This window comes from Lissotriton vulgaris, chromosome 3_1 (genome assembly GCF_964263255.1).
Source record: "Lissotriton vulgaris chromosome 3_1, aLisVul1.2, whole genome shotgun sequence".
Lineage (NCBI taxonomy): Eukaryota > Metazoa > Chordata > Amphibia > Caudata > Salamandridae > Lissotriton > Lissotriton vulgaris.
The window spans coordinates 1,986,213,633-1,986,236,709 of record NC_141689.1 but is presented as its reverse complement, the minus strand read 5'-3'; positions in this window follow the sequence as shown (position 1 = coordinate 1,986,236,709).

Genomic DNA, 23,077 nt, shown 5'->3' with positions numbered 1-23,077 from the left:
CTAATACACAGTTACATCTCATTTTAGATATTTGCAGTAAAATCAGTTAGCATGTGGTTTATAGAGTGACGATAAAAACACTAAGACATTATATATATGTATGGTTTTGCTTTATATGCATAAATATGTTTGTAATTAAACATTTTAAGGTATTAAGAATAGCAGTAGGAAAAGCTTTCATTTTATGAATGATACACTATCCCCTTTAGGATATTCGTATCAGATTAATAGTGTGAAACACCAGTTACAGTTGCAAACCACTTGGACATTCATTGTGATTTGGAGTGAAGGATGCCTCCTACACTCCCCTACCTCCTTATGAAGCACAGTGTGATACAAAGGACACTTTAAAAGACGAAAGGCATTCTTACGCAAAATGGTTAATTTTTATATTATTACTTACTTTTTTTAAAGTTTTATGGTCAATCATTTGGAAAACAGTAGCATGTGCAATCGCAAGAATGGCTTGATACATGAGGTACATAGTTCAATAAACTGTATTGTGAACAACAGTTGGGTCTTCCAGAAAGTTTCATTGCAGGTTTTTAAAGGGCATTCATTGGGGTGCTTACCTTCGGAAACCTTAACTCATATGCAACTGAGAAAATAATGTTACATGTGCATCTCCAACAATATCTCAACTGCCACCTGATCATTTAATAATTTACTATGAGGTATTCTGCCATACATTCTTTACCTACACTTTAAAATTCATTTTCTCCAGTACGAGAGCAACCACAAAGTGACTTATATTAAATGTTGGCTAGAACAGCCTTTCTATATTTATTACTGTGGAATTTCACAAACATTACATGAAATTATGAAAAAGTGTGTATACCTACAAATATCACAGGTGTGATTTGACTGAAAGTTTCTCGCAGCCAGGGCCGGACTGGGAACTGAAAGCAGCCCTGGCAAATTTTGCCAAACCAGCCCCAGTCCGGCGCGTAGCGAGCAAGCCCGACCGCTACTAGGGGGGTTTCGGGGGTTTTCCCCCAAGAAAATTTGGGAAAACAAAAGACCAAAATGGTGAATTTTACAGCACATTTTTCATTATATATTCAAATTGTATCAACTTTCAAAGCACAGTAAATAGTAGATAAAGAACATCAGGTTACCCACCCTGTCATATGTACCCATAGACATTCTTTCAGAGAGCATCAAAAATAGACACAAGTAGTGAATCACAGAGAACAAAGTAAAAGTGAGACCAGCCCCTATACTCTCCAAATTATGTACTGCCAAAAGATTGAGTAAAAGATCCCCCTAGAATCCAAATCTATCTCCGAACTAGCATTAAATAAGTAGGGTGAAATAGTTGATGCAGACAGATTCGGAGCAGCCTCCAATTTTGCTCTGAAATGGCCAGCCAAAATCATATTGAATGGCAAACCCAAACATTAACTTGAACTCCTATTTGTCAATATATCCACAAAATACAACAGCTGGGGAAAGATATCTAAATGAAAAATTGTTATTATAAAAAATTACTAGAACCACTGCTTAATTTGAGCCGGGGCGTTCCGGTGCTAAGCACCAGCACTTAATTGCTTGCTCGGCACCGGCACCTAATTGTCAGCACCATACTTAGAACACATGGTGGCGCTGCTCATCTAATTTAGAGATGAGCAGAACAACTGTAATTTAGGAATACAATATACATTAAAATTGATAATACCTGCCTCCCCAACCCTTCCTTTAGCTTTGGGGACCTGGAATAATCTGAATTTACGCGCAAGAGAGATGGTTAGTAGTTTTTTGGCAGTGATGACAAGGGTGATGGGTGATGCAAGCTGCAGTGGCTTCCTGGTCAGAGCCCTGGAACTTAATATTTTACAAATTAAGCACTGACTGGAGAACCAGACCTAAGTTGAGGCCCTACTTCAAATCAAAAGCCTACATTCCCCCCGCCTCCCCCCCGGATACAACTGCACAATATTACAACCAATGTAGAACTTACACCATGTAGCCAATCCCACCTTGGCCCGGCCAGAAGTCATTGGACAGGCATGGAGATTATAACATTTGTACCCATCATAAAAGACATCACCCATTGCCCAGGTCTCTTGCAAAAGTATGATGTGATAGTTGTTAATATTCTTACACCAATCTTCAATTAACATTTCAGAAGCCAGACCGGCAACATTTCAACACAACAATTTGAAAGTCCCCTTGGGCTGGTTAGAGGACTTATCCCTGTGTTCTGATTATATACCACCGCAGCGGGGTATTTCAGCCCACCAGGAAGGGCCTGCCCTCCTACCAGGCTCAGGGAAATACAGGGAAAATAAGTTAGCTGTTCTGTACAACATTGCCCACATGGCAAGCCAACATTTCTGGAATGATTCAAAAGGCACAAATTACAAGTCTCGGGGAAGTGTATGCAGCCAGGAACAGAACTACCATTTTGCCCCGCAGCACTCCATCAATCATTATCCTCAAAGCCAGATGGAACCATAAATGTATTCTTGGACGTGAATGGATTCGCATGATACAGAAGCTGGAAAGATGTGTTCCTATTATCATGAGCAGAGTTAACCTGATTGAAATATTTGTAGACAAATTCCAGGGGTAGAACCCTTAATACTCCAGACCGAACAGTGCTTCCTCTGGCTTAACCCAACATTTCTCCCACAACCATAGGATAGCCAAAATGTTAAAATATACATTCCCCTGGATACTTTTTAGGCACAGGACATACTTCACCAACTCTTCTTACAAAAAGAATCTCCTTGAACAGGTTAGTGCCACAATTAACAATAGAATGGACCCAATATGTTGCCTTATTATTCAATTTAAATGTAGATCCTATAGCTCCAGGGTCCAAGCTACCATCATTTGTGAACACTACTATGTATGGACACGAATCCAAAACAGGGATGGATCACTGGAATGGGTTGGTGTGGGCCTGTGGCTGGCCTCCACATTATCTTATCTACTTTAAAATGAAGGTGGGTCATCTACTTCTTAGCACTATGATTGATCAATAGTTTCATAAGAGGATAAGACATTGCTCAGCTTAACAAGCAGAATACATTGCTGGTTCCCAGTACTCTTTAGGTTAGATGAAAAGACTGAAGTGTTCAAGAGATGGAGGGAAGGGTGACAAGAGGTCTAACAAGGAAGACGAAGGAACAGCCAGTGTTGGTAGGTTCTAAGATTTAGTGATCAAACCAAGTCGAATAAGAACTTAAAATTCACACGTGCAAAGAGGAGATACTGGGCAGACTTGAAATGTCATATCTATGCATAAATACACCAGTAAAAAAAAGATAGTTAAACAACAATGAAGAAACATAAATAACGAATATAAAGTAACAAAAATACAATGAAAATAAATTTGGATTTGTCTACAATTTCTTTCAAATTCATTTGACACTTTACACAGTTTTTTCCCTAATGGGCTGGGGTGGGAGAAGGGGGTAATTTTGCACCTGCATTGGCATAAAATGTAGGATTGAAATTTGTGTGATATTCATATCAGGAGTGCGCACGCTGTAAGAATGTTAAACCTGCTTTACTAAAACACAGGCAAATGCATCTGAAAAAGGGTGCTACAGATAAAAAGAACTGTTTTATTTTCTGCAGCACCATTTTTTGGGATACTTTGGTCAGCGTTCTCCCAGTCGGCCACTCGCTAACTGATTTCAATTGTACAGTAGTCCTTCTTGGACTCCAGTGAAAGCGGAAGGAGACATCCAAAAATCCATAGGAAAAGAGTAAGAATAAAATAATCCAATAGGGTGATCCAAGGTGTGATCGACAATGTCTCAAAACAATGCTTAAATGTTCTTGAGTAAAAAAAAAAAAGACACTGTCTTACGGAGGCTGAACCGAAGCCCATTAAAGTAAGTAGAAAATATAATACTTTCACCATGATGGTGCAGCTGATAGTGCAGGCTTCATGCACATAAGACATACAAATTGATTGGTCAGAAGAAGGTCTGCAGAATGTGCAGTAAACAAAAAAATATATATAAAGGGTGTCGGTCAAAAATCGGAATAGGGGATAACAGAGAGGCAGGAAACGGTACAAAATCCTTAAAAAGCTCTTTGTTACACAGGCCTGCAAAGACACTGTTTCTAATATGCACTCTAAATTAACTCCAACTCATTGTGTTCTGCATTTTTAAACGCACGTTGTTGCAAGACTATGTTATTTGCTATCTGTAGTTGCATATTTTATCACAATATTTTTCTGAATATAGTTAACTTGGCAAATATAGAAACTCAGCTCAATCTGTGGTGGAACCTGAAACCTCACAACTCAACTTTCCCTGCTGGACGCCGTTGCCTTCCTTTAGCGTCCTGCTCGCCGTCCTCCACCAGCCACAGTGAGACTTTACAATTACAAAGGAGGCGTGTTGTGAGCATAGTTGTGTGCAGGAATCTCAGAAAGTAAACACCCGACAGTGAGCCTCACGGACCACTCAAACTGGTCATACTGGCCGCCGCGTGACTCATGTCACCAGGACACCATACATCCTTTTTAAGGACACTGTAATCTGGTACCCTAGTCCATGTCAGTGACCCAAGGTTGCAACTCAAGAATGCAGTGAGCTGCCAAGTGAAAGCTCAGGGCTGTAAACGAGGGTCAGATTCTACAACCGTGTAGCCCCTCACCAATGTTGTGGACATCGTTTCAACGCCCAAAGGTTCAAATCACAATAATACACTCAATAGCATCACAGAAGTTGCACTCACATGTTCTGCCTGGCCCTCCGTGCATAGCATGCTACAGGCTCATGTCGCTGCTCCCTGTTGCAGCAGCTCCTTCGAGCCACGTGGTCTTCGTGGGTGAAGTTTGCTGATATCAGCAGGCCCCCGCTCCATACCCAGATTACCCATAGGGGCAGCATTAACATGTACTGTGTATGTCAGGCCTTGCAGCATCTACATTGCCATCTCTAGGGGTTGTAGTACAAGTCTGTATTACATCACTTAGCATTTCATGGGAGGTTAAGTACAGGGTCTGCAATGCAGACAGGGCAACATATTTGTCGCCTACAGTCATTTTACTCACCTGTGGCAGCCCTACGTCTCAATTGGTGTAGGGAAAGTGAGATGCACCAGGGGCCGTTTCATGACCATGTTTGTGTGCTACGCCAGAGCAGAAGGATGTATGTGCCTTTCTTTTTTGCACCTTCCGCACATGCATTAACACGAAAAATCTCCCAGTTAGTGCATGGAGTTCAACGGCAGAAGCACAATAAAATAATCACCAGACTTTGCTGTTACTAAACCTACACTAAATTTGTGAGTTTAATGGATGCCCTGAAGACGTGAGAAGGAAATACGCAGGGCCTTCTAGGCATGTGCAGCACAGAAGAGATCAGGATACAGCCACATGTGCAGATTCGAGCGTATCCAGGGTTGCTATGTTAGAGGCGAGTGCCTCCGCCTCAATTGCAGAGGCGCTGCTTCATAGTCCTCAGCCTCCAACAGGAACCTCGCCCACCAGGCCTGTCTCCCACCACCAGACAGTCAGGGCATCAATCTCTAGGCCTCCTTCCATACCCGACACTGACATGACGATGCTCCCTTGGCCCCCAGGCCCAGCCAGTGCTGTGCCACCACCCATAAATCAATCAGATCTTGCCACCACTGCAAAGAAAAAACACTCACCTGCGGGCGGCAGTCCAGACAGGGGAAATTAAATTATGGGATGCGTGTGCCGCTCTCTTTCCTGGCTATCCTGCTGTCTCCCTCTCTGGCCTCGCTCTGAATGCCTACCTCGCCTCAGTCACGCGCACTTTCCCGATGTGCATGGGGATCGAACCAGACCCCACCTTAAAAAAAAAAAGCGGCGCGCAGACGCGGAGGCAGTGACATCTGCGTGCTGCGCGCCGCGTCTTCTACACATCATCATGATCATGTGACAGTCACAGGTCAGGTGGTGGCGTGACGTAGGTGTGTAATACATTATGAGTAGGGCCGGGTGGCGCCGTGGCGGCCTGGCTGCCGCCTGATGAAAATTAAGTAATTTATTCGAAATCGGTGCCGCACTGCCAGCATGAGAAGCGTGCTCACACCAGGCCTCTCAGACAGGCCAGCGGCCTGATTGGGCTTAATGTAAGCACTGTCTTCTGTTGTTGGGAACGATTTGGACCTGTCGGTCCAAATCGGCCCCAACAGCAGAACCGGCCCCCCGGTCACAAAAAGCGGCCCCCACCCCATCCAGCCTACCGGGGAATTGCCCGGTGGCCGGAATGACCAGTCCGGCCCTGCTCGCAGCACACTCTGTGTGCAAAATTATCTCGCAGCAAACAATGATCTGTTTTTTCTGCCCTTAAAATTCACCAAATATCCTGAATTTGTGTTCATGAAATGTCGCAAATGTTGTAGGTGTGTAAAAATATATCTCAATCTAGGGAATAAAAATTAAAACTGGCAGTGTTTGTATTGTACGCCACGCTCAATGAGGGACTCAGACACTTAATCTCACTCAGCAACACTGCCACTGTTTGAGAAAAAGCACTTGGGATGGAACCTACAAAATATTAGTGTATTCAATATGATAGATACAATATTGTTTTGCATTAGTTGCTATTGCATTCATGGAAAATATCTGATTCGTTTCAAGATGAAATTCCAACTTCATAAAAGGGCTAACTCTTCTGCAAAAGAGCACAATTACTTGGCAATGGAGATTATTTTAATGAGCACATCACTTTAAATACTCTCTTACCATCTGTTTCGTTGTCTAATTAAGAATGCAAATAGACCATAATGTGGAGTAGCTTTCCAACAAAGATATAAAATATTGTAATTTATGTACACAGTAGAGTGCGTTTTTGAATCTAGCATTTCATATATCATTTATGACTTTCGAATAAAGCCTAGGATATTCCATAAAAATCATATATATTTGGTTGTTTTACTATAATTCACTTAAGTATCAGGTGGCAAAAAGGTTTATTTGTTCCTGTACATTTACGGAGTAGTTCACTCGCCTGCTTGTGCTAGCCCAATCTTTTTTTTATTTATTGACCAGATTCAGAGATTAAATATGTATAGACAATATACAATAGGAGTGATATAAGGACCTATTAACATTGCATAGTAGCAAATATAAAGATGCCATGCAAGTATAAAAAAGGACATAGTTAATTTGATTTTGAGTACTAGCAAACTTTGGAGTGACAATCAAAGGACTGACATGTATGCAGCTTGACAATCCCATTCAGAGGATTTGTGGAAATGTGATTAATTTGGACATCATACTCCATCTGCATGTGTTTATGTTTGGAAATCGAGACATCACAGAGCACACTGTATGCCATATGTGTGGGTGTGTATGGGACAACATCAACATATCATTGTACATAATACATGATCGCACATTATAACACCGTAAGTGATGCCTAAGGAACTGCACTTATGTAACTATCTGCAGTTTATATGTTTCGCATGAGAAACATTTCTGTACAATGGTATCATCACTCATATGACAGTAAGGTGCCTGTCCATAAGCAATGACACACATTGACAAAATTAGCCCATGGACAGGACCCCTGATTCTGGTACTCACATCATGTATCAGTACACATGAATCTGCACTTGGAGTGTTCAGGCTAAATCATAGTCCTGTTAAACTTAATAAGACCATATCTGAGGATCAGCAGATCTACTGGGACAGCACTCTGTGCATCAGTACCATAAGCAAGATAACTTTGCTACAGCCTTGGTCATGGACTATGCATTGCACAAGTTCTTGTCTGTGTTAGCTCTCTGCATGCTAATCCTCTGGCCACATTTTCCTAACTTACCTGTACCTCTGCTGGCCATCCTATATCTGACATGACCCCTTTTGGTCACTGTAAAGGGGTCTGTAAGGTGGTGGTATATACCTGACATTCGGTTATGTGGCCTCATGAGAATTTAGTAGGGGTCAGAGGAGTTTGCAGAGTTGCCCTATATGAAATTCCGTTGAGTCGCATAAAAACTCATAGGAATTCTGAGGATTTCTGCTTGCAGGCATAGTTGCTCCACTTGCCCACCCTTATGAAAACCCCCCAAAAAAACAGCTGAACTTTGACGGTGAAGCTGTAGCACTCATTATGGTTTAAAACAAGGGGCCTCAGGGCTTTGCTTTGCAGCCTTCTGAGAATGAGGCACTATAAATATGCTACAGAACATTACAATGCTAACCTCTATTCAGGTACATTTTTTTCTGCTGAAGCAGGATTACAAGTAGTGTAACATACTTTTCCCGCCCAAACATCGCAAGCTAAAAAACGTCAGAACTATTGCCGGAAGTACAACAATATAAAGAGGTTTGCTTTTATTTTTCTATCTTGATATCAGCCTAACTCATTGTTGAATATCATATTTGACTTTATCTTCTGTATATGCTGATCTCTTTATGTACTAATAATTTATTCAATAAAGTTTTTCAAACTTAAAGAAGTGTGGAGTACGACTGGTGCAGTGTGGCCTCTACAGTAAATGTTGCACCATCTACACGTCCCCAAAGGGGAACAGAGAAAAAAGTCCAGTCCGTAAACTGGTGCATACGCTATGGCAGGACGGGACCTGTAAGATAGGAAGCAAGATTTGATAAGTGGCTTGGGTTGGGGCGGAGATGTAAGCAGGAGCAGATGGTGCGTCACTCTGCAGAAAGTGGAGCTGTGAGTCGCCCATCTTCTGTCTCTGCTGGAGCTGACATAATTCTGTGACAAGTGCATGCAGGATTATAGGCAAGGTTAACCCTTCAAGTGCCAAGTTGAGTTCGTCCCAATGCATTGAGAGGTACATTTGGCATAACACTCCAAGGCCTCAAGCAAGCCTTCCTGAAAATCTTAAACATGGATGAAGAGTATTCACAATGCCACAGCCAGATGCGAAATAGCAACTGCTAGTGAACAAGACTCACCAAGGCACGCTACCCCCAAGCACACCGCAGGAACAATCGAGATATGCCCATCTTATAAACTGATAGTGAAAGGATATGGCACTAAATAAGAAACGTATTTTCATAAATAATGGTTTTAACAAGCATTTGTCCAGTGCGTTATGGATCTGCAACTGCTGCTATCCTTGTGCAGTTTAGCTGCGTGCTGCTCCTTCCATCACGTCCTATGACAATAACGAGCTCCACAAGCTCGCGCCAGCACCACCTCACCACTTAAAAAAGAGCACGCACTACCCGAGCACTCTTACCTGAAGAGGACTGCCACAGATGGAAAAAGGGGAACGCTAGAACCTACCAGCTTGCTGCAGCTTCTAACAAGCGCTGCAATTGCTGCAGTGAACGTGATGCTATCGGCATCCTCTCAAGTCTCCTCGCTCAATTTTGTTTTGGCGGTATGCATGCATCGCTAACCATGCAAGCAGACTTGTGAGTCAGCTGGAGATCTCTAATGAGCGCTCGCCCTGGTGGTCCAGACGCCGGGTCATCTTTATGCCCAGAACCAATTGCTTCACTGGGAGCCATATGGGCCTGCTGGTAGAGCTCTGCAAGCAGGTTCGATCTCATCTGTAATGCCGTCATAGTGCTGCAGTACCAGGCTAGGGGTTTGATGGAGCGGGTTAATGAACAATATTTTGTTCAGGCTTGTGAAGTCAGACTTCCATAATGTTTAATAAAACTAATATGTTTGCTGCATGTAATTAAATCAACCTAGAAGAAACTGTGCAACATGAATACATTGGGGCTAACATTATGCTTATTTGTGCAAATTACAAAAGAAATAATACAATAATTATTGTCAATTGTCTTTGTCGTATACTAACTGCTGCTGTTAAAAATAATAGCATGTGCTTTTTAAATGTGCTTCTGTCTTGTCTTTTCTGTGACAAATGCAGTTCCAGATCGGATTGGTACACCAAAGGTAATATATGCTGCTTAAATGTGCTATTGCTAGGTAACATAATTAATGGGTTAAAATTTAGTAAAGGGGGTGGGTAACAGAATGTAGCAGGGTTTCCGTTCTCCCACAGAACTGTGCACAGAGATCTAGAACCTGGGTAAATTAGGATGACCCAAAACTCACCTTAGTATCAGAAATCCCCTTACCTAGCTAGCTACAGTGTCTCATTGGTCATATAAAACTCCCAATGACTTAGACAATCCAGAACATGAACTTAGGGTACCTCAGGTATCGTGGAACACATGAACACTCTTTCGTTATATAATCATTTCAAACCAAAACTGCGAGTCAAAGAACACACATGCAAGTTTGAAAGATTTATTTTTCAATGCAAGGTTCTCAAACGCAGTATCTTGTATAATACCAACATACATATTATAAAAATCAGAGTTATCAGCATAGTCACTAATCCATAGTAAGCAAAAGGTGATAGCATATTATAATGCAAAAATCTATAGAAATCTGTATCACCTTTATTTCGCGCACCCTATTTAGCATACTATATTATATCCAAGAAGGTCTCATTTGGGTTATTAGCAGGGCGGGCCCATACCTCTAAATGTCAGTAGTAGAAGATCACATCAACAGCTACCAGCTCTCTGCATGCGAAGCATCAAGTGTGTTGATTCAGTCCCTGTAACTCTATCTTAAACCCGCGTAGCGCCCAATGTTGGCAGCAACATTATTTGTGTTATGTCTAATGTGGTGCGAGGATCAGGCCTCCAGCAACCTTGTGTTAGGTTATTCTTAGAGGGTGCAGTTCTCAGTGTGCAGACAGTTGTACCAAGTGTACCAAGCACAACTGATATCAGAGCAATAACATATTATTCCCAAATAAATCACATCTTTCGTCTAGGTTGAAAGCTACAATAACAATTAGGTGTCGTGTGCAAACTGAAGCCGAAAGAAAATATGTTGTTTAAACATTTAATAAACTCATGCCAACTTAACACAATATATAGAAACGCAGTAACCATATGACAAGAACACATGTCAATTCTTTATTTAATTGCTGTTTTGTGTTTGATTAAATAATAGTTTACTGAAAGAAGCATAGAGTTGGCTGCAGAAAAATAATGCATTCTGAAAAAGTGACGCAAGCTAAAAGTGGCGCAGTGACGCAAGCTAAAGTGGCGCAGAAAATTGACGCTTTCTGAAAAGAGGCCTGCTGATGAAAAGCCACAAGAGAAAAACTTATTTTGAAAAATATGAGAAGCCTATAAACTTTTATTGTGAAAAGTTTTTGAAAAGAACTGCAAAAGGCGACTCTGTGGAGAGGTTTGTTATTGTGCCCACGAGAAGCTCAGAACGGACAGGCTCAAGGCCAGGATGTGAGTCGCAGTACTTTTGTGCATTTCATGAACATCTTTGCTACAAAATGTAGCAGCCTAAGGAAGTGCCACCTGGACTCTGTGCATGAACAATGGCTTTGTGTAAAAGCCCGGACCTGAGGTGGAAGATGTCACAATTTACTGTGGCGTGAGGTGGTTCAGCCAATGGGGAGCCAGAATTCAGCTGATGGAATGTGAAAATAGTTAGTTTAGCCTTAGTTTTAGGGTATAAGAATAGGCTCTAGGAGCAGATGTTGCCTACGCTTCTTGATTCCAGAGGGTCGTGTTCTGCTGACTGACGAACGCACGTAAGGAAAGGAGATTTTTAAAGGACTTTATTTTCAGGCAATGAGGGTAGAGACAGAATTAGTTAGGGTTTGGAAATGCTCTTTTTCACTTATTCCAGTTAATGATTAATATTTCTTGAAACAATCTCTCTTTATAAATGCTGAATAAAACTTTCTTTATGACTTTTCCTAATACTTGTTTAATAAAGTTCCAAAGCCTAAGTTGTTATGAATATGTTTGAATAAACTTACTAAATGACAAGCTGGTCTTGTTTATTGTAGATAGTTTAAACAACATATTAGATTATTTCGCCTCATGATTCAGCTGCTCTGTTATTTTTATGGGCCTGGTATTGATTGGTAAGTTTGGTGGTAGATGGTGACATCATTTATGCAGAATTTTGGTAGGAGCGCTGGATCAGGTTCATCAAAGAACTGATCAAACATTGCTAGAGGAAAATCGCGGCCCAAATACACAGCGTGACAGCTGCATCAAAATGGGACTACAGATTGGGAGTCACAAACACCAAGATCACACACCGCCAGACGAAGATCACAACCTTAGAACAAACAGAGTGGCTGCTGTACAGAAATGAGATTACAAAATTGGGGTCACTTTATCTGTGCTGCATCTTATGCTGGCCTCTCCGCAACATGAAGTTCAAAAGTGCTGGCCGCCAGTTGTTCAAGAACTTTTACTTTGATATCATTTAGCTAAATTCTGTGGAAATCAGTAATCCCCCAGAAAAATACTTTGGAGACGTTAATCCAAGTTCCCTGTGTTTACAGGAAATGTTAGAACAATTTTCTAAAAATCCTTGTGGCTTAAATCTCCATGTAGCCTACCCTACTTCTTTGCCCATTTCTCCACCAGACAGCCGGGCGCATGTCACACCCCCAAGAGTAGGGTGCGCTTACAGGCAGGATCCCCATCCACTTGTGCAGCCTTATGAATGTTACTGTTAAAGGCGTCCCTCCCGGCCCCTCCCCCTTCAGAACTCTGCAGGCACTGCTGCAGCTCAGGGTGTTTGTTAGAAATTGGGTTTCTAGTTGTCTAGGTTGTGCACCGAATCCAAGCAGAGCCCATCCCTCTAGTCAAGGCAAGGTTACACACCTAAGAACCCCTGCTCACTATCCCAGAGGCAATATGTAAAGTGTTTGTGTAACACACTCACACACCAGTGACACACTAGGCACACCACAAAAGAGACTAAACATAAGGTTATATTAAAAATATCCTTAGTATGCACATACATACATTAGTTCACAATCAGATAAATCACTGTACCACTAGGCACTTGTCATGACACCACATAGATTATACAATCACTTTGCCAATTGTCATAACAACACCAGCAGTGCACAACAGTCAATACTGGTAGAGTGCACACATCGTAAATCCACAAGTACTGCACATATAGGCAACATCCTGAAATATTAATCAGTATCCTGCTATTGTAAGGCAAAATGACATATATTCTAATATCAGGGCCTGAGGTGCAACTGAATGTACTGTATACAACACAAGGACCATAAATGCGGTGCCAGCATATGCATATCGCCATATATTACATACTCAACACCTAGAATGGGTATCCTGTGTCTCATATCCCTCCACGGAGCTGTTGTGTAGCTCCTTAACAATTGTACAGGATCTGCGTGTTTGGACAGCATACACTATAGGATTGGTGTCAGAATGACTCTGAACACCCCCACCGGGTATGTTGGCCTTTTGTATCAACTAGCTCACAGTGCCATTAGAATCTCTTCTTACCAAGGAGAGAATACTTCTTGGCAACAATCGAACATGACAACCCTGATCCCTCAGGACCATGGAAACAATATGCTACTTTTCACTCAGTAACTTGTGCTTATTTAGTTTGTCTCAGAGATATACACAGAATAAACTGGCAGGCAATTGTCAATAAGTATTTGTTGAACAGTTGTTCTTCTGGTGTAGAATAGATGAGCTGCAACAACCGTTGGACAGTATAAGATATACATGATTAGCAGTACTATAAAGGTAAATGGATGGTATAGCTCTACCATCTTACAATAATCATGAATACATAAGAGTATATAAAACACATGATAAAAAGATGCGTACTCCTATGATGCTTCCCTAACTAGATGAACCTAAATGTACCTAGCATGTGTGTAGGTGTTAACAAAAGAGTCCTTCTAGGATAAAGTCACCCCATTATCTGAAGTGAGAGACTGTGAGACCCTGAGTTGGTCTCGAGTTGGACACCCAACAAGGGATGATAGACTACTGCAAGCTGTAATGTCTGCATGCAGGAACCTCAGCGACTCTGGTCAAGGTGTCGGCCGGAAAGTCTTGGTCTCCTCTGCTCTATCTTAGCAAGATGTGATGTATATATACCCGTAGGTCTCCCCAGGGGTCCTACCTCGCTGTATTACTGTGTTGGCCTAAGGATGACGTCGGGCATGAACTTTATACATAGATATTATACCGGAGATGGTTGTCCTGCTGTGCTTCCAAGAATCCTCATGCATAATGTATGGGATTTTGAACTAGGGAAAACCTCTTCTGAATGCAGTGTAATATATAGGTAAAAGGTCAGTTCCTGTAAACCATTATATGTGTAATGCAGGGAAGAATATAGGAGAAGGGTAATGAAGTTACCAAGGCCTATATTATGGTATCTATATGGAATATAACAGAGGTCCCGGGGCCTCCTGCCCACCTACAGCGGAATATGGTAATCATAGATTACTGACAGAGAGCAGGGACACCTGCCCTCCTATCAGGGACAATATGGTACTTACTCTGAAAGTTCCAGATTCTCCAAAAAGGGGAGGCCTCCATCAAGTATTCCCCCGTGATGGGCACCCAAGCAAGACAAATGCCCCCAAGGTATGTGCACCCCACAGGTGGGATGGATTGCAACTGTAGCTGGCAAGGGGTACTACTCTTGGTCCCTCCTGGCTGCCTGCTCCCGAATAATCAAAGGCAGCTGCCCAGATTTGCATGGTGCAGCTGCTTCCCCTGGTGCCTTCCGGCAGTTGCTGTGGCCTGCCCCTTCCCCCCCACATGGAACAAGACCGGTACTCTCCTTCACACGACAGGCAGCTCAGCCACCGCAGCCACAGAGTGGTCCCAGAACCTTTTCTGGAACGGCTTGACTTCCTGCTGTGTGGCTTCAGCTGCCTTACAGAAGACACAGCCATATTTTCATTGGGCAGTGGGCTAGGAGTGTAACCTCTTACTGAGCGCAGCTTCCAACACTAGTGCAGGCAGCACTGGGGCACAGCAATGCTATCTCAGGGGAAAGGCTCTACCAGCACTGTCGGCTGGCAATCTGATATGCTCCCAACCGATCAGCGCGCCGCCTCCCACAATGATCTCTGCCAGGTGGGGCGAGTTCACGACAGCAAGTGAAGCACTTACCTTGACCGGTCTGATTATACGAGGCCAAACAAAGTGGTCACTATGTGCTATGGTAATGAGACAGGGCACCACAGACCCTGGAAGATCACTGGGGCACATACCCAGCAGGAAGCATGTTCAGGCCAGCACACAGGGTCCTGGCAGGCAAAGTAGCAGTCCTTTCAGAAGGCCAGCGCAATAAGGCAAAGTTCAGCTGGCTGTTCCCTGGCATCAGAGCAATCCTCTGGGGCAGCATATACGCACTGTCTTCTCAATTTCATGGGGTCATAGCCCATGTATTTTCAGTGCAAAAGTCTATGATCTCGGAGCACTTCAAACACATATTAGTAGTTAACAATACCCCAACTCACATTTTAAGCCCTGGCCCCAGACACACCACAGGGGGGCTGAGACAGCAGTGTAGAAGATAGATAAGCCCTATTCAGGTGCAACTCCTTCCGGTCCAGGGAAGACATGGCTTGGCAGTGTGGGCTGGACTGTTCCATTGAGGCACAGGATCAGACTGATTTGCATATGGCCATGTCTGAACTGGGGTAGCGGAGTGAGCTAATGAATGATGATGGAAAAAACCCAGATCAGTTGACTGGGGGTGAGTGCTTGCATTATTCAACACCCCGTCCATCATCCCCTTTGGTTTTGCAGGTGCAACTCCTTCCACCACTTTAAATGAATACCAGGCCTATTCAGGTGCAAGGGAAACTCCTCCCTCTACTCTAAATGCAGCCATGGTCTATACAGGCTAGTGCTGGGTCACCCAGGAAAGGCATGACACATCTTAACCCGCTTTTGTGACTGTCTAGGGTGAATGCACATCCACTCTCTCCTGTCAGTCAAAACCAGATGGTCAATACACATCCAGGCAGGGCACAAAGACACATAAGAACACAGAAATGCCCACTTCTAAAAGTGGCATTCTAAAATAGTTATAATAAATCTTCTTTCAACAATAAGCAGGATTTATCACTACTATGCCAAACATACCAAATATGGTCATACTTACCAATGAAGCAACATATAAGGGAATTCCAAATTCAACCCTATGAGAGGGCAGCCTCACAGCTGTGAGAAACTAAATAGGCTGTTTGGCACTATCAGGACATGCCACACATTTAAGACACATGTCCCACCTTTTACCTACACAGCACCCTGCCCAAAGGACTAACTAGGGCCTACCTTAGGTGTGACTTATATGTAGTAAAAGGGGAGTTTCAGACCTGGCAACCACTTTACATGCCACGTCACTGTGGCTGAAAACTGTGCGCACAGGCCCTGAAGTGGCAGATGCCGCAAGGCAGGTTTGAAAGGTAACTTCGGTGGGTGGGGCGAGCAGTGCTGCAATTCCACTAGTAGCATTTAATTTACAGTCCCTGGGCATACGGGAAACCACTGTACATAAGGCTTATAGGTAAATGAAATATGACAAAGAGTCTTAGACCAATCTTACCAAGTTTACAAGAGAAAGCACATGCACCTTAGCACTGATTAGCCATGATAAATTGCCCAGAGACATAAAACTAACAAAAACAGGTCATATAAAAGACAGGATGAAGGCAAAACGTTCTGGGATGATTCTGCAAAAGGGACAAGTCCAACAGCGGTGCGGCAGTAACATCAGTTCTCAAGCTCAAGTGTGCTGTGGGCTCATGCATCGTGCTTTTCACGTGAGCTGCAGCCTGTCCTATCACCTGAACGCTAATGGTGGGCGGTGAGGGCGAATTCCGCTACGTGGCAAAATTGGACTTTTTTGCTAAATTCTGCAAACTCAATCCATAGAGCGGAGGTAACACCCCACCCCTTCTGTTTATTGATTGGTGTGACTGTACATGTATCTCACATAATACATTGGGTGGAGAAACTGCAGACCTGGAGGCCAGAATCAAACTGCAGCCACTGAGGTCAGATGGTTGATCTGACCAGCATTGTAATAAGCCTCTAAGTCCCATTCTGCATTGGGACTTCAGGTATTCAGCCTACAGATCCACAGCTGCAAGTACAGTGCCCACAACGTCATACACAGGGAGGATTTTCTTCCCAAAAGTGTCATTTTGTGTATTAGAATTTACTTGACCCTTCACGGAGTTGCAGACGCCCATTTGTGGATCCGGAAGCCTTGGGAAAGGACCGTGCACCCCTGCACTTTGACCCTGCTGTAGCGCCTCGCCGGACCCGCTCCGCGGGTCCCGCAGCGCTTGCCTTTTGACTCTGGGAGCTGCCTGAGGGAGACGAGAGGAACGCGGGGCAGGTGAGCGAGCTAGCGGGGCTGCAAGCTTTGAGGCAGGGACTTCAGCGTCCAGGAGTCCCTGCGCGCCCAAACAGTCACACCTGGGCTGCTCTCCCCGCTGGCCACACCCCCCTGTTCTCCAGCCAATCTCTAGTAGTATCGGGGTATAAGGCAGTTTACTGGCACCGCTCAGCGGGAGCGTGCCGGGAGAAGCCCGGGACAAGGGCGGGACCGTCTGTGGCCGTCCGGGGCCGGAAGAGGCCGGGCTGGGCCCAATCTCTTGGCCCCACCGCCCACCCCCAGGTATAGAAGCCGATCAACAATCTCCCAGCTTGGACTACATCCCAAGAGACTATGCCGTCCCCGGCAAAGGAATGCACCCCCTCAAGACAGGCAGGAACAAGAAACATGACCTTAGAAAATTATTTCCCGCGGGCGGGGGTAGAAGGGGACAAGGAAAACATGCTAAGTCGTCTTAGGGCTGAGCGGAGACGCTCTATTGACAACTTGAAAGGCCGACCCCTAGGAGACCATCCCCCTACACCCACCACAGATCTAACACTATTGGAAGACATCCCTTTTCTGCTCAGGGATGTCACAAAAACGCCCCCAGAAATACCAAGGTCCTCAACCCCAGTGAGGAGCGAAAGCCCAACCAGGGAGACGATAGATCTAATCTCCCAACCCCCCCCCCCCACAAACAAAGCCCAGAAAAGTTAAATCCAAACAAATTTCTGCGCAGGGTGTATTTGGACCCCCCCCAAATAAACGTAGGAGGAAGTCGAAGGGGGCCCAGGCTAAAAATAAACCCAAGATCTCTCACTCCGAATTTGGGAAGCCACCTAAACATACCACACCAACTGTGACTGTGGCGGGTGATTCACACCCTGTACCCACGGCGCAGGAGGGTGGGGCCCACATTGTGCCTAACGAGATGGCTAGTAACACCACCAATGCCCCTCTCTCTGTTGCCCCGCTGGGCAATCTGGAATTCCTGCTTAGGTCACTTTTGCTACCTATTGGTGAAAGTATTAAAAAAGTGGAAATAAGATTAACAATCCTTGAGGCCACACTAAGTAGCATTAAAAACCCGCCCAAATCCCACGAAAAGGCCCTTATATCTACTGTTAGCCCAAAACCCCCGAACAGCGCACTACAACTGGCTCCCCCACAGGCGCCCATCACCACCATCCCACCACAAACTCAGAGGAACATTCCCGCCTTAAATAAACCATCCCATAGTACAGGATCTAGCACCCCCTGCAAAGGTAAACAGTGTTCCTGTGGTACAGCGGAAAGAAAGTGTTGCGCCCAACCCAGTAATGAAGCCCCCCCCTAGGCCACGCAGACCCAACTTACCACCAGAGGCGAATGACTACACAGTAGTTATGGCGGGCGTCCCACCATTAAAGGAGGGTGAAGCTGAGGATTTCTGCACTTTAAAAACTAGGGTGATTAAGTGGCTAAACCAGAATAGACCCTTACCTGTACACCTAAATAACGAGATAATAATGGTCAGAAGGGTACCCTGGATAGGGCGAACTCGAAAATCCATCATAGGGGACTGCATATTGGTGAGCTTCAGGGATACTGGAACAGTTGCTCACATATGCCAGGGAAGGAATAGATCACTAGTGACAACAATCCAAACACTTCAGGTGTCCTTTTTCTTTCCTCCCGCCCCGGTTCGCACACATGGGACCCGTTCTGATGACAACTGGGAAAGGGTGGGTCGAAGGGGCGCCCAGCACCATGAGTTCAATCCAAGGCCACCATTTAATAGGCCACTACCACCTTTCCAAACTTTTAATCGGTTCCATTGCTTGGAGGGACTCGAGGGGGTGGACTGACAAATAGATCACTGTAGGGGGGATAGCGGGGATAGGGGTGTCCAAAACTTAGAGCAGGAGATTCCCAGCCACCTATCAACAGGTAGTGCCCGGAGTCAGGTGTTGGATGAACCGAGGGTCGTAGAAAATGCTCACATGGGTGATACGCAAGGACCAGTCTCGGGGGAGGTAGGGCGAGTTCCTCTAGATGGGATGCAACGTAATGGGGACCAGGTGGGGGATGCACTAAAAATAATTTCATGGAATATAGCCGGTTTGGCTGGGAAAGTCAACAACAAGGAGTGGCTTGAATATATCAGGAAATTCCACATAATATGCCTGCAGGAGACCTGGGCCTTGGAGAATAATTTTCACCTAGAAGGGTATAAGTCCTTTGTTGTACCTGCGCAAAAATCAAGATCAGGGAGAGCCATGGGAGGTTTGGCTATTTATACTGACCTGAGCCTACCGGGAAAATATGTTAGCCTTGAGTGCAACTCTCATAGAATTCAGGCTGTTAGGTTCACGGGGAAAGGACTTAGATTCGTCGCTGTAAACCTCTATAATAATGAGATCGCGGGATCTAACTCTCCTCTTGCCCCCGAACTGGATAACAAGTTGAGTCAGGTACTATCAGGTCAAAAAAACGGGCTCTCTTATGGGCTAGTGGTTATGGGAGATTTTAACTGCCATTTGTGCCCTGCACTGGTCCAAACAAACATAGATTGGTCCCGATGTCCATTGGAGAATGGACCGCATTTCTCTCACACGCCGTTGGGCCTTGCCCTGAGGATGTTACGGCTTAAATATGATCTGGGACATACCATTAACAAGGTAGAGAAGCAGGAGGGTGGCACACTCCCCCCCACATTTAAGGGTAGAGGATGCTCCTCCTTCATAGATTATATCTTGGTTTCGAGGGCTCTAATGAATAAGACAATCAGTGCTGGGATTGAGTGGAGTGGTTTTAGCGACCACAACCCTCTTACCCTGGAACTGTTGTATCTGGCAGGCCCAAGAACTAGAGCCCACCATACTATCACTGAGAGGGCAACAGACCAGGGCAGGAGATTAAAATGGGCTAAAATTGATGGGGAAAAGTTTTATAAGGGCTTGGTGGACGCAGGGAAACTAGCTATTAATGACTGTCTGGATACCGAAGTCCATGGACCGAGGGTAATGGCAGCCTTCGACCAGATTGCCAAGCTGGTCGACGGTTTACTAAAAACCAGTGCGCCTCTCAAGACTGACGGGAATCCACGTTGGTTTGATAAAGCCTGCTCTAAAGCCCTGAGGGAGCTGAAAAGTAGCCTTAAAGCCAAACCAAGGGCCCCCCATAAAGTTAAAGAGTGTAGAGACGTTTACAAAAGAGAAATTAAGAGGAGGAAGTTTGCCTTGCAGGCGGAAGCATGGGCAGATCTACGAGAAGCGGGGGGAAAAAAAGGACCTAGTGGGTTTCTGGAAAATAATTAACAACCCAACTTTCCAGGAAAAAGACTCCCCGGATGTAGGGGCTAATATTCTCCCTGAGCAGTGGATTAACCACTTTAGGGGCCTCTATAACCATGAGCCAGGCACCATTGCAGACTCCCCGGCCAGTTCTACTGAGGCTACACTGGTGGAATTTTCCATCAAGGAAATAATTGCAGGGATTGAGGGCCTGACCAAAAACAAAGCACCGGGGCCTGACGGAATCCCTCCCGATCTTTTTCAGAGTAACATCGAACTGTGGGCTCCCCTCATGACAAGGGTAATAAACACCGCTATCATTTATGGCCTGCCCCGATCCTGGTCCACGGCAGTAATTGTGCCAATTTTCAAAAAGGGCAATAGGGATGACCCAAAGTGCTACCGCCCGATCTCCCTGATTGATGTGTCAGCAAAGCTTTTGGGGAGGGCAATCTTTAATAGATTGTCCGAGTGGACCGAGGAAAGGAACATCTTCTCGGACACCCAATATGGCTTTAGGGCAGGGAGGTCCACTAGCGATCAGTGTTTAAAATTATATATGTTGACTGCCAAGTATACCATAGCTAGTGATGAACCCATTTACATGGGTTTTATGGACTTGGCAGCAGCATTTGACCACGTGAACAGGGAAAAACTGTGGGGCATGATGCTCAGCTTGGGGATAGAGAGCGGCCTAATTAAGATCTTGAAAGAACTGCATAGTGATACTACTGCCAAGGTCCGCTTTAATAGGGAGGGGGGGCTGACTAGTTCCTTTCCTTGCAAGAGTGGAGTTCGTCAAGGCTGCATTCTTGCTCCCTTTTTGTTTTCCCTTTATGTCAACAACTTAGAGCAGTTTCTGCTAGGACTGAAGGCAGATTGCCCAAGGGTGGGGTCGCGGCATATCCCCGTTCTGCTTTATGCAGATGACGCGGTTTTGATCGCACGCACACCGAGGAGCCTTCAAATCCTGATTGAAGGATTTGTTAGCTTTATGGGCGCCCTGGATCTCTCTGCAAATCTCAGTAAATGTTATGTGCTCCTGGCAGGGAAAAAGAATGCCTCTAAATTTACTTACAAAATAGGGAACCATACATTGGAAGAGGTCAAAACATTTCCATACCTTGGTGTTACATTTGATGGTGCCTTGCGGTTTGATACCTTGGTGGAGGAACGCTGCGGTAAAATGATATCATCTAACGGGGCAATTGCTAGTTATGGCAGGAGGTTAGGAAGATGGTCCCCGGAACAGGTGTTAAACCTATATAGCTCTGTATCATGCTCCAAGGTAATTTATGGGGCAGAGGTATGGGGCTTTGTTAACACCACTAGCATACAGAGAAAAGAAAACAAATACTTGAAATCAGTTCTGAGGGCCCCACAATGTACTGCTGGTTCGATTGCCCACAGTGAGTTAGGGAGACCATACATAGAAGATCTGATAAAGTTGAGGCCTATTATAGCCTGGCTAAAAATTTGGGTGAACCCGGAGGCGTCACTAAGTAGAGAAATTTTATCAGATTGTCTAAAGAGGGATAAATGTATGCGGATTCCTTGGCTCCTTTATGTAAAGAATAACTTAGAGGAGCTAGGCCTGGGGAACCTCTTCCTTCACCCCACATCGATTGTAGCCCAGGACAAACAGCATGTGGGGAGAATATTCCTGGAACAGAAAACCATGTGCAGAGAGGTGGCTGAAGGCTGTAAAAAAACTGTGAGGGCCCATCGCCAAGTAAAAAGTGTTCAAGGCATGGAGCCGTACTTGTTTCTCATGCACAATGCCCAGGATAGGTTCCTGATGTGCCGATTTAGACTTAACTTACTCCCATTCATGTTGGCATCACCAGCTGGGTTTGTCACAACAATAGACCAGAAGGGGCCCTGCGGCTGCGACAATAGGTCTCCGCAGGATTCCCTTCATCTGGTCTTACTTTGTCCTCTCTACTCTATGCCCCGGCGTAAATATCTTGTAAATATCTTGAAAAATGCTAATTTGGTCCACGGAAGGGAGGCATTAGTTTTCTTACAGAAAGCCGAGGACCCTTTGACACTGTGTAGCATTTTGAATTTCATTAAAGTTGCCCTAAGACTAAGGCTCACTAGAGGTGTAGATTGAACCTTTTACTCTGTTTTTTTAATGTTAAATATGGTCATACTACTGCAACTATGTCTGTAAAATTATTGTACAAAGAATTCTGAAATATTTAATGCTTTTTTATTGTGTAAATTTGAATGTGCTTTTATGGTGTTTTTTAATCACCGAATAAAGATTCTTTGAATTGAATTGAATACTTGACTTTTTGTAATTTGCTTTGGGTTTTTTATTGGTTTGTGTTTTGACTCGATTGACTTGATTACTCTGCTGCTAGTTCATAAATATTTTTCATATATCCCTAATCTAAGCCTGCCTCCCTTGTGCCATAGTTGAGTTTGAGGTCAGGGTAATTTAGTAAGGTTAAGGGTTTACCTCCAAACGAAGTAGCATTTTTCATTGAGATAGACAGTCTCCCACACCAAATATTAATCAAATTTTTCTTACAGAATTTATTAGAGGGGAGAATGTGTACTCGTGGAAAAAGAAACAGATTAATGAGCAAATATTCAGCTGCAATTTCTGGATGTGGAATTTTACACTTGGATATAAAACTGGTTGTACACCTGGTTACAATTCTACAC